The sequence below is a fragment of the Acinonyx jubatus genome, chromosome E2, assembly GCF_027475565.1.
Source record: "Acinonyx jubatus isolate Ajub_Pintada_27869175 chromosome E2, VMU_Ajub_asm_v1.0, whole genome shotgun sequence".
Taxonomy (NCBI): Eukaryota; Metazoa; Chordata; class Mammalia; order Carnivora; family Felidae; genus Acinonyx; species Acinonyx jubatus.
In genome coordinates this window covers 10,604,792-10,623,026 of record NC_069396.1, presented here as the reverse complement: position 1 = coordinate 10,623,026, position 18,235 = coordinate 10,604,792, and the positions used below count along the sequence as shown (strand labels likewise).

Genomic DNA, 18,235 nt, shown 5'->3' with positions numbered 1-18,235 from the left:
GTTTTGTTTGGTAGATTTGGTATTGCAGGTGACTTTGTTTTCTTAAAATCCTAATGCAAATTTAAATTGTATAAAGGTCCTAAATACATTTCTTTTTTTTTTTTTTTACACATTTATTCATTTTTGAGAGCGAGAGAGAGAGAGAGAGAGAGAAACAGAGTGTGACCAGGGGAGGGGCAGAGAGAGGGAGACACAGAATCCGAAGCAGGCTCCAGGCTCTGAGCTGTCAGCACAGAGCCCAACGCAGGGCTTGAACCCACAAACCATGAGATCATGACCTGAGCCAAAGTCGAATGCTTAACCAACCGAGCCACCCAAGCACCCCATGGTCCTAAATATATTTAAAAATAAAACAAAGGTGTCTGTTGGTTTTCTAGGGCTGCCATAAGAAAGCACCATAGACTGAATGGCTTAAACAACAGGGACTTATTTCCTCACAGTTCTGGAGCCTAGAAGTCCAAGATCAAGGTTCAGCAAGGTTGTCTTATTCTGAGAGTATGTCCTTAATTTATAGATTGCCACCTTCTTTTTTTATGTTCACATGGCATTCCTTCTATGTGTGTCTGTGTCCTAACGTCCTCTCATAAAAGTACCAGTCATATCAGATTAGGGTCCACCCTAATGACCTCATTTTACCTTAACTCCCTCTTTAAAGACCCTATGTGTAAATACAGTCACATTCTGAGGGACTGGGGGTTATGACTTCAACATGGGAATTTCAGAGGGACACAGCTCAGCCCAAAATACTGACCAGGAATGGATCAATTTGGTGGCTCTTTGAATAACCATACAGAGAGATTCCAAGTGACAGTGCGTGCAGTAATCACACAGTACCTGCCTGGTTGATATGCCTGAAGGATGAAAGGAAATGCAGATGAGAGAAAAATGATTCCAGCTAATACACCCACTTATCAAATTGTACCTCCCCAGTGGATATGCTCTAGGGCGAAAAGGAAATGCAGAGAGCTATTTATCCTTCCTGGTGCTAGGTGTTCTGCAGAAGCCGCGGGACACCTTGGCTCAGACTGACAGAGGTAAGGCATTTTAGACGTAGAACATAGACTTCATGCATCCAGGAGCTAGATCCAATCTTTCTCACGCCCTTAAACATTAAGGGAGATAAACAGTCATCCGAACTTATCCCAGTTTCTGTCTAGAGGTGGATGGAGGAGCTGGGCTAGAAGTTTATGCTATAATTTATGCCCTGTGTTCCCTTGGGCCCAATCATGGATCCTTCATTCCTGGTAATCTTTCCTTTGCTCCTGGCCCTGTCAACACCTTGCAATGCTTGTGATTGTAAAATTCAGCACCCTCAGACATATTACTGCACATCAGATGTCGGTGAGTCTAAGGGGACACCTTAGAGAAGTCTCCACCAAGGAGCTCTCACCATAGGGTGTAGAAATGCAGAGGTGGGGGAGCTCAGAGGTGGGTGATCTGATCAATGCCTTCATGAGACTTTGGATGTGGGAATCCTAGAGCAATGAAGCTATGGGCCCCTGACCCATTTCTTCCTCCTCCCAGTCATATTAGCTGATATACAAGGACCAGGAAACAACACCGTGACAAAACAAGGTTTCAGAGTCAATGTCATTAAGGTAAACTCAGTACCTCCTTTCTTCTTACCTCCTTTTCTCAAAATAAGCAAGACTATCTGCTCTTGCTGAGAGATTTGGATGGTTTCTGGAGCCTAGCAACTTCTATGTAAACCTAAGGTCCTAGTCACTCTTTCCCTCCCATTGCAGGTACTCAAGGCTCCCAGAGGCATCCCAACAATCCACGAGATCTACTCACCCATCAGTTGGAAAGACTGTAGTTATAGGCTGAGGACCACTCAACAATCACTATTACTTATCGCAGGTGAGCATCCCTGTCCACATACAGCCCCTCAACCTTGCTACCTCCTCCTAAAAGGGCCACCTGACTTCTGCAACTAACCCCACCAAGGACCAAGGGCCCCATTATCATGATCTGACAGACTCTTCCTGGGGCAATGCTGGACCCTCATTCATGGCTGACTCTGTACCAGCCTCAGGGGTTCTAGACCCTCTGGTCTGACTTCCCAGGGGATATGCATACATGGTATACTAACTCAGGCCATGCTCCCCCATCACTGCAGGCTATCTGAGCGGGGGCACATTGTGCTTCACAAGATGCCATCTGGTCTATTTCTGGTACCGGCTCACCAGAGAGCAGAGGCTAGGTTTTGAGGCAGCATACAGAACAGGATGCAAATGTCAAGTGAGTAGACACCCTGGTGATTTTTCTCTGCAGCCCAGGCACTGCTCTTGTCCCATGTCCTTGTTCCCAGATCTTCCTCCCTGCTGTCTCCCTCTGGATGACCCTTGCTCTTTCACCTTCCTTCCATTCCCTGACCTCTTCCCACTGTTTCCTTTCTGTCCTTTCCCTCCTCACTGCTCCCTTTAGCCTCTCCTTGTTGACAGACCCTTGTTGCCCTTGTCGGTCCAGGACGGAGTGTATGAACAGCAAGTGGGCAGTTCTGTATCTCCCTCCACACCTAGGTTCAGCCCTGCCTCCACTGCTGGCATTCCTGCCCTCAACCTGACTTTGGAGAGTGTGTGTGGAAACAAAAAGACTGTAACTACAAGGTATGGGAAGGAAACCATTCCTTGTTCTCCATGTGTGTGCCCTCCATGAATGGGTACTGTGAATGGACCCGCATCCAGATGAACTATCCGTACCAAACCTCGGCTCCAGCAACCTCTGTTCACTAGGCCCGGAATCATATAATAGAGTTTAATATTCTGTCTCCTGGTCTGGCTGCTGTTAACAGAACTGAGTTAGTTTTGTACACCTCCACTAAATTGTACACTTAAGTTTTGTTTACTTTCTGTAAGTAGTGTACGCATCAATAAAACTTACAAAAACAAATCCCAAGTTGATAAACCACCCTGATGACAAATTCCCTTTATCTTCTCTGCTCATCAATTATCTTTTATTTCTTCTTCATCCAGCAACCTCATGCCAGACTCTAATCCTTCTTATTCCACATTCCTGACATTTCCTCATCCTCTCAAAGCAAGAGCCCTGGGTCCAAACAAAGGGACAGATCCAGATCCAATCTGACCAAGGTCACACTCCACCTGACACACCCTTAACCTTCCCCAGATGATTTGCAGAACCATAAATCACAGGAGAAAGGATATTCCTTGTTCCCACAGAATTAAGACTCACTTGCAAATATAAACATTGTTCCTTGTCATATTAAAATTCTGAAAATAAAAGACTTTTAAATTTTTATAAGAACACAAAAGGCAATATTTTTAGGACTTCAAATCACAAAAGTTCCAAAATATATGAAGGAAAATGTTGATAAATTCCACTACTCTAAAATAAAATATCTTTCCCCAAATAAACCAAAGTACCATAAACACTATAAAAATATAAGATACAGACATAGATTGGAATTGGAAAGGATTTACAGCTTTATGATAAAAATTAGGTCTGAAGAGTGTTTTGGGGAATTGGTTGAAGTTTCCCTTTGAACATAATTTATGAACTTAAAAATTTCCCAGAGTCCTTCCAAAAAGAGTGTGTTCTCTGTGTTATTATTTAATTTAATTATGTATTTTATTAATCTAATTTTATTTTGTTAATTATTTTAAATTTTGGGATCATTTTGGATTTACAGAGGAAGGTACCAAGATAGTACAAAGAATTCATACATATTCTTTACCTAGTTTGCTCTAATGGTAACATCTTATGCAACACTGGTATATTTGTTAAAGCTAAGACATTAACATGAGTACAATACTATTAACTAAATGACACTTTATTCAGATTTCTACCACTTTTCCCTCTTTTTCGTGCCAGAATCTAATCCAGGATACTGCAGAAATTAGTCTGGTCTGTGACAACTTTTTTTTTTAATTTCTTGAAGTTTATTTATTTGTTTTTGAGAGAGAGAGAGAGAGAGAGAGAGAGAGAGAGAGAGAATCCCAAGCAGGCTCTGCTCTGACAGATGGGGCCTCAAACTCATGAACCATGAGATCACATCCTGAGCCAAAATAAGAGTCGGACGCTTAAATGACTGAGCCACCCAGGCACCCCTGGTCTGTGACAACTTCTTAATGGAACTTCATTTTCAGTGACCTGGCAGTTTTACAGTGTACTGGTGTTCTGGAGACTCCCTCAATTTGGATGTGTCTGATGTATTTTCATGATCAGACTGGGGCTGTCAATTTTCAAGAATAGCACAAAGAGGAAATACTCTCATTGCACTGTATCACAAGTACCTAGCCTTGATATTACACTGATGGTGATGTAATGATCACTTGGTTAGGCTGGGGTCCGCCAAGTTTCTCCACTGCAAAGGCACCGTTTTTCCTTTTTATACTCTTCGCCATGTCCCATTGGTTTTTAGTTGAACAATGGAATTTAGAAAATTGTATCTGGACACGGGTTCGTCATTGCTACTGGGGTGTCACTGCTTCCAGGCCTTCTCAGTAGACAGAACTAGGAAATATATGTATGCATATGAATTTAAGTATATCCACATGGTTATAACTATGACCCTTTCTCTCAATATATATTAAAATAAACCTGAGTTTCATACTAATGCCAACTACAGAATAATATAGTGCTCATTATAGCTCTCACCTATTGATTATTTGTACCTTTTTTTTCTGACAATAGGAAACTTGACTTTTATTTTATTATTTGTTCGAACCTAGTATATATGTAAAGTAGTTTCAACATATACCCCTGTAAAGTAAATTTACCAATATAGTACCAGGTTTATGTAGTTTTTAACATAAATCCACTCAAACTCACATGCACACAGTTTCTACCCTAAGGCCCCAAAGGGTCCCAAACACACCTGGGTCCATTCTGGGAAAGGAGGCCCTAGGGGACATGGTGCAGACTCAGAAATCTGGGTGAACTTACATGCATTGCCAGGAATAAAGACACCGCCTGATATTTCTACATCTACAATCCCAACCTAATTGATCCCGACCCCCAATTTCAACCTTCCAGTGAGCAGGTCTTCCCATTTAAAACTCTCAGAGAAACATAGATCTCCTGGCAGAAGGTCAAGAATGTAAGTAGACATGGTTATGGTTAATAGGCACAGAAGAGGCTGCCAAATCCACGCACCAATTGTCTGCGATCTCGCTCTCCCTGGAGTTCAACCAGTGACCTTGGAATCAGAAGAGAATTCTAGAAAAAGAAGACTGTGGAAAAAATGGCACAGACATAGGGAACCAAATGGGAACAGGAAGGTTTTCTGTGCCTATCAGGCCACACACACATGTACACACACACACACACACACACAGTCACAAAAATGTTTATAAATATTTGTGTATATGTAGGTGACATATATTTCCTAGGAAGCTTTATCTGCTGAGAGACTAAATGAAATTAAATTTATCAGTTGCATAGGGAATAGTTTCTTACATAGGGCACAAAAACCAGAGTATAAAAGACAAACTGATAAATTGTGCCTCATTAAAATTTAAAACTTTCATTCTTCAAAAGCTGCAATTCCAAAAATAAGAGAATGAGCCCCAGAGAGGGGAGTTAAATGCAAAACACATATATCTGACAAACATGCTATATCCAGAATATATTAAAAGAAAAAAAACCTCTTGCTACTCAAAAGGAAAAATAACAATAAAAATGAGCAAAATGTCTGAATAGACACTTCATAAAACATGATACATGGGATGCTCAGTGAGTTAAGTGGCCAACTCTTGATTTTGGCTCAGGTCATGCATGATCTCACAGTTGGTGGGTTTGAGCCCTGCATCAGGCTCTGTGCTCACTGCACAGAGCCTGCTTTGGATTCTCTGTCTCCCTCTTTTTGACACTCTCCTGCCCGTAAGCATGCTCTCTCTCTCTTTCTTTCTCAAAAACTAATAAACATTAAAAAAACATTAAAAACAACATGATACAGGAATGGCCAATAGTCCCTAAAAATATTATTGGAAAAACACAAAGCCTCTATAAGATACAACTTCATATTCACTACAATGGCTAAAATTTAAAAGAATGACAATACCAAGTGTTGACAGGGATTTGAAGTAACTGGAATTCTTCCAGTTTGTTCTTGGGATTATAAAATATTGCAACCAACTTGGAAAACATTCAACATTTTCTTATGAAGTTAATGATACAATTATCATAGGATCAACAGATTACAAACGTATTATTTATACAAATAATGAAAACAGAGAACTTCTTTAAAAATAAGGAGACTTGTAATGAATGTATATAATAGCTTTATTCATAATGGCAAAAAATCCTGGGAAATAAACATTTGCCATCAGTAATTGAATGAATAAACAAATTTTGGTTTATTCGTACAATGTAATAGTAACCACCAAGAAAAGGAACGAACTACCAGTATAGATGACAACGTGGATGCATTTTATAAGCATTGTCCTCAGAGAAAGAAACCATTTATAAAAGAGATTGCACTGAACTAGTCTATTTATGTTAAATTCTAGAACATCCAAAATTACATTTATAGAAAATAGGTCAATGTTTGTCTGGCCTAAGGGAATGATTAGCTCCAAACATGTATGAGAGACTTGGAGTATTTATGCTGTTTTTCTGTCTCTTGATTAAGATATTGTTACCTAGTGTATTTATTCACAGAAATTCTTTAGACTGTGTGATTGAAATGTGCAAGTTGCATTGTGTGTCCATTTCCATTATAAATTTGATCACATCGGTAGCCATCATTTTATTACTTCTTGTGATTCCATGGGTTGGCTAGGTGGAGCCTCCCCTCCATGTGACACCATCTGCAATTAGCTGCTGATGGAAATGGACTGGAACATTCATTTGCCACTGCCCATGTGTCCATTTATTATTATAGGCTGAATTGTGCTCCCAAAATTTATATGTTGATGTCCTAACCCCCAGTACCTCAGAACGTTACTATAGTTAGAGAGAGGGTCATTAAAGGCATAATTAAATAAAAGGAGGTCACTAGGGGTCATTGGGTCACTAATCCAATATGACTGGCATCCTTATAAAAAGAGATTAGGACACAGACCCACACAGAGGAAGGACCATGTGAAGACACAGGAAAAGACAGCCATGTACAAGCCAGGGAGACAAGCCCCAAAAGAAACCAACACTACTCACAGCTTGGTCTTGAACTTCTAGCCTCTATAGTTGTGAGAAAATAAATTTATGTTGTTTAAACCACCCAGTCTGTGGTACTTCACTATGGTAGTCCTAGAAAACTAATGCAGGTATTTTTTAACTTCAGGTCACTTCTCTTTCCACAGAAACAATATGACCAGGAGCACTTCCTTGTCCTCTCTGAATTGGGAGAATTTTTTCCTCATCTCTTTGTTTGAAAGTCACCCTTGTGTTAGCATATCATATGGTAGCCATCCATTTTCACCTTGTTTCAACACACCAAGCCAGCCCATCTATTAACAACTCTGAGTCTGTCTTTGTCCATCAGGGGGTCAAATTTTGCGAGTAAAGAAAAAGGCTTGGTGCAGGTAGTGATGATAGGGAAAAGAGAAGACAAAGAGGTACACCAAATATAAAGAATGGACAAAAACAGAAAGAGAACAAGGAATAAGTAAAGGCAATGAAGATAGAAGGAGAACAAAAAAAAAAAAATGAAGAGGGAGACGGAGCAAGGTACAGCTGGAGAGAGAAAGCAATAGCTCCTGGGCTGAAAGAACATTTGGTGGATCACTCATGGTAGAATTAGCTTCTGCCTTGTAGACACCAAGATGCTTTCTTTCTGCTCCTAGTTGTACATTCCCATATTGCATGCTACATCTATTCAATTTTAATTTATTGTTACTCAAAGCTGCTCATGAAGAAAGAAGTCAAACTTGGAGTGTCAGCACACTGTGTTCCCTCTGTAGTTTGAGTGAATCCAGCCTTGGGGCTTCAGGATACCCTGGGCAAGGAAGCAGATCAGCCCTGGATGGGCAGTTCTGGGAGCACAATGTCCTAAATTATTAAGGAGAGACAATGACTGTGTTTCTGGTCTGTTGGCCAAAATTGAGGGTTCATGTTGGCGGTCAGAGAAAACAAAGTGCTGGGGTATATGAGCTCATTCTAAATGGAGTATTTTTTTGCTAGAAAATACTCACTCATGAATGTATTTTTTCACCATGGTACTTTTTCTCATCAGATGTGTAGGTATATTGAAATTTCTCCTCAGGAGACTTGATCATCTGTGGAGGAAAGAGGAAAAATGATGCAGACTCAGGAATATGTGTGGGATGGGAGGCTGCAGTGTTGGTATTTGACCAGGACTTGTCTGACCCCCACATACTGCACATTCTCTCACAGCAGAATGGAGAAGCCTCTGTCCTCATAGGGAGATGTGTATGGAGAGGAGCTGGTAGGGTGAACCTGGTAATGTGATTTCATAGAGTTGCATTTTCCTATTGAAATGGTGAGTCCCTAGAATAAAGCCATCTTGATTGAGAGGTTGGAAAAGAGTATACATGGACCCTCTCATGGTTATGTATTCATGTGTCTCCAGCCAAGTCTCAGAAAGACAAAATGTGTAGCCCCATGGCACCCACATGCCCTATCCCCCACTCAACCACCACAGCAGGGAGAATTCTTACCCCTTACAACCAAATGGTGAAATACCATAGGCAGGGACTCTGCATTCTTTACAGACTCACCAACTTCTAAGTAAACAATCCAGTGGTATAATAGCGTACAAGAGTAGACTTGCCCAGGCATGGCCATGATAGCCAGGAGGATACAGAGACCACCAGGAAGTTGGGAGCCAGGTAGGAGCCTGGATACCAATGAAGGATTTAGGAAAAGACTTTCATACAGTTCTTCTGTCTTTACTGATATAACATGATAATATTACAGAATGTGGATAAATAATATTAGTGGTTTGTGGTAAGTATTCCTTTAATCATCATGAGAGACAAATTTTAACTTAATAGTACCTAGACTCAAGGTACTTGGGTTAAAATCCAAATTGCATTAATTTCTGGCTGTAGGACCTCAGGACAGCTCATTCAACAGCTCACTCCTTAGAACCCTCAACTGTTAAATGTAAATAATTACAGAACTTTTCATACAGGACCACTGCCAAGATTAAATGTTAAAAACATGAAATGTACTTGAAGTATTACCTGATACCAAGTAAGCACTCAATCAATTGGACTTGTATTGTATATTTCATGGTTAGTAGTTATTATTACTCACACTAGCAATAATGAACACTACTTTAATAAATAATTATCTAACCCTTTTTTTTAATGTTTATTTATTTTCAAGAGAGAGTGTGATTAGGGGAAGAGCAGAGAGAGAGAGGGAGACAGAGAATCTGAAGCAGGCTCCACACTGTCAGCGCAAAGCCCAGTGTGGGGCTCAAACCCACCAACCATGAGATCATGACCTCAGCCAAAATTGCACACTTAACTAACTAAGCCACCCAGGCACCCCAAGGATCTACCTCTTTCAAGCCTCACCATACTCATAAAAATATGAATTTATTCTCCTAGTTTTGAACTATCTCTTCATTCCTAATTGCAGTATTAATTTCAGTCATATTGTTAATGTAAAAGCAAAAAATGATATCAATGGCACATCACAACTATCCTAGTTTCATATAGATTAAAAAGGAACAACAAGATTCACCAGTGTAGTATTAATCATGGTTTTAATGTTATGATAATGCAAATTAACAATGTACTGAAATCATCCTCATTTCCTAAAAGGAAACCAATATTTTCTTGTGACTACTTCTTTGGCCCTGGAAAGTTCCTGGAATATGAAAGAACTCTGTAAGATGTCACAAAATTGCTCAGAGATTAGTCCCTATAGTCACTTTCCCCCAATGTCCTTCAAAGTCGGCCATGAATTTTCTTGTACATAGCCATGTCCCTACATCCTCACCTTACAATGACCACTCTCTCTCCATTCTCTGCAAATTCCCAAGTTCGGGCAGACACTTGGCTGGACCTTACTTGCCAATCAGGGGCCTATTGCCATGCCTCTAATATATAACATTTAATCTTTTTTAGGCCATGAGCCCTGATATTTATTTTTTTTTTAATTTTTTTTAACGTTTGTTTATTTTTGAGACAGAGAGAGACAGAGCATGAACAGGGGAGGAGCAGAGACAGAGGGAGACACAGAATCTGAAACAGGCTCCAGGCTCTGAGCTGTCAGCACAGAGCCCGACACGGGGCTCGAACTCATGGACCGTGAGATCATGACCTGAGCCGAAGTCGGACGCTTAACCAACCAAGCCACCCAGGTGCCATTTATTTATTTTAATGTTTACTTTTGAGAGAGAGAGACAGAGCATGAGTGGGGGAGGGGCAGAGAGAGAGGAGAAGACACAAAATCTGAAACAGGCTCCAGGCTCTAAGCTGTCCGCACAGAGCCCAACACAGGGCTTAAACTTGGGAACAGTGAGATCATGACCTAGGTTGAAGTCGGACACTTAACCCACTGAGCTACTTGGGCACCCCACCCTGATTTTAGCCACATGCCCAGGCTTTTGCATCAGGACAAGGTGCCAAATGGGTCAAGGATCAATTGCTTGTTCCTATGCCCTATCAGGGCCTCTCAGTACCACCCATGAACTCATCCAATACCCCTGCATAAGCAAGGGGGAGAAAGACCATATTGTATCTGTGGTCAGAGATATATGAGTGCAGTATGAATTCATGTTTATTTTAATATATATTCAGATGCCCAGATGCACAAATAGATATGCTTATATACAAAGATTAGCATATGTATGTATATATAAATAAATATGCATATATAAATATGTGTTTGTATTATTTATTAAATTAGTTTGTTTGTTTACTGGCTCTGTCTCCTAAGCAGACCTAGAGGCATTGACACCCTGATAACAATGAGCACACCTAGTGCCCAGATCTTGGTTTCTAAACACCATTATCTAATAAAAGAAATCAGAATTCTTTTGGAAAAGGGCTGTATACAGGGCAAGGGCACTTAAAACACAAGATGATCCCATGTATATTAAAAAGACACATGAATCAATATGAAAAAACTCCCAATAGCCATGGCTGGAACAATTTTCCAAGCAAAATGTGTAACAACTGAAACAATTAAAATACGGGACAATTTTCCTAACAAATACATAATATTAAATTATAAATCAAAGAATAAAATAAATATCCATCATTCTGTGCCAATAAAAACAAAATATTAAATAAATGAGGAAAAGGGACAAATCTTCCTTACAGAAGAATTGCAAGGGAGTCTGGTGGCTCAGTCAGTTAAGCGTCCAACTTCAGCTCAGGTCATGATCTCACAGTTCATGGGTTCGAGCCCCATGTCAGTCTCTGTGCTGACAGCTCAGAGCCTGGAGCCTGCTTCAGATTCTGTGTCTCCCTCTCTCTCTGCCCCTCCCCTGCTCATGCTCTGTCTCTCTGTGTCTCCCAAAAAGAAATAAAAGTTTAAAAAAAATTCAAATAGCATGTGTAGATATGTGCCTTCTAGGAGGTGGGAAATTCATTTCCTTTCTCTTAAGTATGGAGAGGACTTACCATGTCCCAGAGAATAGAATACGGAAAGGAGAAAATAGTGATTTTCTAGTAGAAAAACACTGAAGAAACCATCTTAACCAAGTGATCAAGGCTAATATCAGCAGATATCATTTATAGCAATATCATATACAATGAAAAACATACTCCCCCTCTGAGTACATTTTAAAAAACACCTTTTCTCTTTTCAAAGTGCAATTTACTTAAATATGTCACATAATGCATTATATTTAAATTACAATTCCTTTGTAAACCTCTGTTATACTAAATTTGTATGACTGAATCTATAACCACTAACTTTATTTTTTTATTTATTTTTTAATATAATTTGTTGTCAAGTTGGCTAACATACTGTATATACAGTGTGCTCTTGGTTTTGTATAACCACTAACTTTAAAATAATGCAACAAAATGAAATGCTGACCATTCAGTTTTGTCCTCTGTTTCTGTTGGACTTTCTCATCTATCTAGGACCCACTAACACAGTGCAGACAATCTCAAAATGTGACTACTGGCATATAAGCTCTTACCTTCCAGTCTTTCGAGATGTTTCCTGAAAATGTGATTCAAATTGAATACTTCCCTTGGAGATAACCAATTCATATTGTTAATGACAGAAGATGGAGGTATCCTGGCCTTCATGATGCTTAGCACATATATGTTGAAAAATATCATACTTAGTAATTTCCAGATCTTGTTATAAGCATGTTTACAACATCTCTCTCTCACATACTCTGAATTCAGTTTTTGGTTTTGCAAGCTGAGGGGAGTTTAGGAGTCTCTACAGTATTTGGTTGAGACCATCATTGCTTGTCAGGGAAGTGAGCCGGCAAACAGATGATGAGGATAGACCATTTGTGCTAATTTAAGTGATCTGTGTGTGATTTAACTCGTGCTCTTGATGCCAAATTTTTGTGCAAACGTAAGTATCCCCTGGTTCCATATTTAGGTTTTAGGAATGCCTAATATTAACGTTGAAAAGTTTTAGTGGATTTTCTCCTCAAGTTCAGCAATTTGCCTTTACAAAAATTACTTAATGATTTTGACCTTAAATTTTTCACCCAAGAGAAAACAGACAATAACAAGATAATATCCCTAAACCTATGAATTCATTTATAATGTGACACCAGATGATGCCAAAGCCAGCACCAGATACTGAGGCTACTTTGAAGGATGATGAATGGTGACATTCTAGGGCTCTGTTGCTGATTAGTGAGATGCTCTGCTTTAAAAATCTTTATAGGTGGCTCAGTTGCTTAAGCCTCCAGCTCTTGGGTTTGGCTCAGGTCACGATCTCATAGTTCACTGACAGCACAGAGCCTGCTTAGGATTCATTCTCTCTCTCTCTCTCTCTCTCTCTCTCTCTCTCTCTCTCTCTCCTTCCCCTACTTGCACCCTCTCTCTCTCAAAATAAATAAACTTAAAAAAATAAAGATCTTACAAATAAAATAATCATCCATTAAGGAAATGATTAAATAGGGCCTGAAGGAACCCACAGAGCCCGTTGTGGATTGAGGCATACAAACCAGTACGTTAGGTTATAAGTGACAGAAAACTAGCTCAAAGTCACTTCAGCGTAAGAGGGAGATCTATGAGCTCTCCTAATTAGGAAATAAAGAACTGCCCCTGGCTTCAGGCCTAGCTTGATGCTAGGACTCAATACCTGTAGGACTTTTAGTCCGTCTCTCCACCTCATGAATCTGCTAGACTCTTCTGGCATCCTTCCTCAGACAGGTTCTCATCTGCCAACTCAGAAACCCCACAGAAAATAACCAGCTTTTTCTCTTCTCGGGCATAAAAATCCAAGGAGAACTCTCACTGGGCCATGTACCCTTCATTCCCCAATAAGTGTGGTCTGAGCTGGGGTACTCTGATTGGACTGGGTTGACCCAAGCCTTCTACTCTGTGTCCAGGGAAAGATGGTCATGACCAAAAGAGCCATGTGGGTGAGGGAGAAGTTCCTGATAGAGAAAGATGAGCAACCCTTTCTTAACTCCCTTTTATTTATTTTTTTTAATTTTTTTTAACGTTTATTTATTTTTGAGACAGAGCATGAATGGGGGGAGGGTCAGAGAGAGAGGGAGACACAGAATCTGAAACAGGCTCCAGGCTCTGAGCTGTCAGCACAGAGCCCGACGCGGGGCTCAAACTCATGGAGCACGAGATCATGACCTGAGCTGAAGTCGGACGCTTAACCGACTGAGCCACCCAGGCGCCCCCCTTAACTCCCTTTTAAATGAGTGCCTTAGAGTTGGTTTCTCTTACTTTCAACCCAGAATCCCAACTACTGTAGCGAGTTGTAGGAGATGGGACAATGAGTAGGGAAACTGCTTTCTAGGCACAGGACTGTGACACTACACACCACATGTCTCACAACAGCCCTGGGGTGCTGATGCAGAGCTGCTGCTCAGAGCTCTTGAGCGTAAGCTATACCACCAGAGAAACACAGCAAGTTGAAGAATGGAGTGATGTTTTGCCTGAAGGAAAAGAAGACAGACTTGAACTGATCCCTGCCAACAGCTGGGATATGTAATTTAAACATGCCACTGCCCTAAAGGGAGTCGTGTAACCTGGAGCCAGTGGGACAGTCCTGGTTTAAAATATTCTGCTCACATCAGCCTAGATATTGTCACAATGCCCCCTGAAGAGCTAATTAATGGTCATACTTACCCAGGGTAACACAACTAAAACTGGTTCCCAGATCCTGTAATGAGAAGATTCCAACACATGGGTTGCAGGGGCAAGAGAACAAGAACTTCTTTTGAATCCATAAAGCCCCAACAATGCTACCACCATAGTATTCATTGCATATGGTGTGAACAGATGCAAAGATGCGGTCCCGAGCATTTTTCTAACTGTAGGGCCTTGAAACACATTACTTGAATTCTCTGGGCATGTGTATACTTTGTAAAAAAATGTTTAATAGTCATCGCTTTGTGGGGTTAATGTGAAGATTCAATCTGCCTACTATGTAAAGTGGTTGGTACAGTGCCTAGCACATAGTAAGTGCTGAACAAACATCGGCTCTTATTATTATTACAAAAAGTATAGGGCAGCCTCCACCAACCTAATTTAAGAGGCAGATGAACTCTTAGTTTCATCCAAATATGTTATATACACCACTCTGGCCATTACAGATTCATCACTTGGGATTAACAAATAATCTCTATGGCAATGCCGAAAACTCTAGTAGGAAACATGAAATACTACATTCAAGACTTTCATAAATAGTTCTCAATGTAGTTATTGCCTCCTAATGGGTTTTAATGAAGAGAAGGATGACATGAACCACAAGAATCTTCAGATAGGTACAGATTGGGATCGGTGACACTGGAGTGTTATCAGTGACACTGGTGGGCTGCAATGGGCTGAGAAGAAAATGTTTTGATGGAGAATTTTCTGATATCACAATGATCTTTAATTCTCATTATTCACCAGGCAGATTAGCTGGTCTCAAACACAAAAACAAAAACAAACAAAAAGAGAAAACAAACACACAAAAAACCCCTATCTCAAAGCTCCATAATGTTTGGAGCAGGAGTCTACATATCCAAAACATGTATTTTTCTGCCATCTGCTGGTCATTTTTGAGAAGGACAACAATCTTTATGTGAGCAAAGATGGGGTCTTTGGTGCCTCTCTTCTTTCTTGCCCCACCTGGGGACTTGCCCACAAATCTCACTGGAACAGTGGGTTGTAGAATTTAGTTTGTGAAATAGGTGATGGGACTTTGGAGATTCATTATGGTGGTATATGGAGACACTGATGGACTTGTATGGGGTCAGTGATTAGTGTCTGTGGGTTCAGTAGCAAATGTCCGTGGGGTAAGTGAATGTGGCTGAGAGCTGAGTGATTGAAATGGTACCAGAAATGGATTTTTTTTTTCTGGACTTAGCAATAGAGTCTCTAGAAATAATGTCTAGAATAGGATATTGAAATATCTGAGATGTGGAATCTATTTTGTCTATGGTACACAGTCTGTAGGATAAATGATGTTTAGACAGAGGTGTCTATGATGTGGGCTCTAGAGGCCCAAGAATGTGGAAACTTATGTTAGTTGAATGATTAAGAAATGTTTCAAAATTTAATATATATTAGGTAAGTTTATCTAGCCCATGTGAGTTTCTTGGCTGTGTAAAATATCCTAGTTCTTAGGAGATGCATGTATTCAGGGGTGAAACATACTGATTTCTGTGATTTACCTTCAGTGTGGTTTAGCAATAAAATGTGCATGTAATTTTCCAAACGGTTAAAAACTATCAACAAATTAGAAGTTCTAAAGTATATGTGAACTGTAAACATTCTCAAAAGACACAAAATTAACTTGAAAGAAAGGAAAGATCCATTGTGTCTGGGGTTCTCTAACATCAGACGCCTCATTCCATCCAAAGTAAAACAAAGCGTACAAAAAAGAAATAGATCCAGAGAAGCCTGGGGTCAAAGTCCAGCTGACATATCCTGAAACTTCCCTACGTAATTTGCTCAACCAAGAATCGTTAGGTGAGGAAAGGGAGAATATTCTAGTTCCCGTAACACAAAAGTTTTAAACTTTTATGATAACACAAAGGAAACTATCTTTAGGACTCCAAGATACAGAAGGCACAAAATGTGGAGGCCATTATTAATCAATCTGACTACTTTAAAATAAAACATGTTTCCCAAAATAAAACCAATACCATAAACACTGTAAGATGAAAACACTGGAAGATGCAGACCCAGGGTAGAATTGTAGAGAATTTACAGAATAAGCGAGGTCTGAAAAATCAGTGTTTTGGAGAATTGATTGAATTTCTCCTTTTAGCATAATTTGTCATCTCCAAACTTGTTCAGAGTCCTTCCACAAAAGTGTATCCTCTATTTTTTGTTCTATTCGATTTTTTATCATAGAATAAATTTAGATTTGCATACAAGGTTCTAAGATGGTACGTAGAATTTTTTTTCATACCCTTCACCTAGTTCTTGCCCTAATGAGAACATCTTACATCACCAGGGGACACCGGTCAGAACTAAAAAATCAACATGAACACAATGCTATTAACTCAATGGCAGACTCTATTCAGATTCCATCAGTTTCTCCACAAATGTGGTTTTTCCATACAAGAATCTAATCCAGAATATCACAGCCCTCAGTCACTGTATCTCCTCAGTCTCTGATCTGTGACAGTTTCTTGATCCTTCTTTGTTTTCCGTTAACTTAGAAAACTTAAAAGAGTGTTTCTCACCTATTTTGTACAATGTCCCCCAATTTTTTTTGGTCTCCTGTATTCTTATTATTAGACTGAAATTATGGTTTTTGTGGAGAAAATTACCACAAAGAAGAATTGCCCTTCTCATCTAATTGTATCGGGTACATTATATACACATGATACTGGCGATGTTAACCTTTATCACTTGGTTAAAGTGGCGACTTACCAGGTCTCTCCACTGTAAAGCCACTTTTTATGTTCCCCTTCCATACCTTTTCATTTAGAAGTGAGTCACTAAGTCCAGCCCACATTCCAGGGCAGGGAGAGTAATTGGAATTAATTCAAATTGCTCTGTAAGGGAGATCTGCTCCCCTTTCCCGCCCCCATCTATTTATTTAGTTAGTTATTTGACATTATTATGGACTCATGGAGATTTATTTTGTTTTGGGGGTTATAATCCAGTCCTCATATTATTTATGTATTTGCTCAAATTGTTCTAGCTTTGCCTATGGGGAGCAATTTCAGGTTGACTTCTGTACCCGTTTGCAAAGCCCATATTTTTAAAATCAGAGTATGGTATTTAAAAACCAATATCTAGAGGAGTAATGTCATCAGAATGGCAGAGTAGGCAGCTGCAAGCTCTCATCTCCCCCAGAGACACATCAAAAAACAAGCAGAAAATGTCAGAACCAACTTTATCAGAACTCTGCGAAACAATCAACAACTGACAGCAGCCAAGCAAATGCTGAATCAAGAAAACAATAAGACTTCAACAGAGTAGAAAAGTTCTGTGGTGATTTTATTTGCCTTTATTCCCCCCATTCCCAGCTATAAGGTGGTTTTAAAGCAATAGCAACCTGCATTTCCAAGAGGCACCCTGCTCCCTGAATCAGGAAGGAACAGAATAGACCTTAGTGGCAAATTAGTGAGTGTGTGTGTGTGTGTGTGCGCGCTCAAACCTGTCTGGTGGTTTATCTGAAGGACTGATGGAGGTTGTTCGTCTCTATTTCATCTAACTTGGAAGTCAGCACAAGGGAGTAGGTCCGAAAAGTAGTAAGAGTGGCTCAAAACACTACCACGCCTGCTAACACCCCTCAGGTGCCAGAAAACTACCTGGTCTTACACAGTTTACCCCCTCGAATGTGCCTACTTCTGCTGTCTGCCATAGCAATTCTGGCTGTTCTCCACCAAGGGCTTTCATCATTCCCCACTTCTAGAAACCATCCTAGAAACATGTTCCCACCATCTAATTCAGTTCCTGCCATTTGGGCAAATTGCCCCAGCTTTAGCCATTGTGATGTCCTTCAGATTGACTCCCGTGTCCTTTTGGTATATCTGTAACTTTTATTTACTTATTTAAAAACTGTACATCCTTCCAGGGCATGGTTACTGGTGGGGGTGAGGGGTGGAAAAGAAAGGAGGTTGGCTGAAGGGGACAAACTTTAAGTGAGATGAATAAGTTCACAGAATCCAGTGTACAACATGGTGATGTTAAGTCCTGTCTCCAAATTTAATCTTCAATACCATTTGGCCACCAATCACAGA

At 40.1% G+C, this 18,235-nt stretch overlaps 2 long non-coding RNA genes across 5 annotated transcripts in view; one reads left to right on the top strand and one right to left on the bottom strand.

Moving 5' to 3' along the window:
- The first annotated feature begins 617 nt into the window (after positions 1-617).
- LOC113604426 (uncharacterized) lies at positions 618-3,220 on the top strand. 2 transcript variants are annotated; one of them, XR_008293456.1, is made up of 3 exons: positions 618-1,341; positions 1,746-1,860; positions 2,120-3,220. It is a non-coding gene; the product is annotated as an uncharacterized LOC113604426 (long non-coding RNA). The 2 variants fall into 2 exon arrangements; XR_008293457.1 differs by having other exon boundaries at positions 1,525-1,860.
- A 1,072-nt stretch (positions 3,221-4,292) lies between these two features.
- The window catches only part of LOC106984361 (uncharacterized), a 30,871-nt gene continuing 16,928 nt past the window's right edge, over positions 4,293-18,235 (bottom strand). For all 3 annotated transcript variants that reach the window (XR_008293454.1, XR_008293455.1, XR_003426251.2), the window contains 2 exons: positions 8,097-8,180; positions 4,293-4,476 (listed from right to left, as the gene is read on the bottom strand). This is a non-coding gene — a long non-coding RNA (uncharacterized LOC106984361). The remainder of the gene's footprint in view (positions 4,477-8,096; positions 8,181-18,235) is intronic.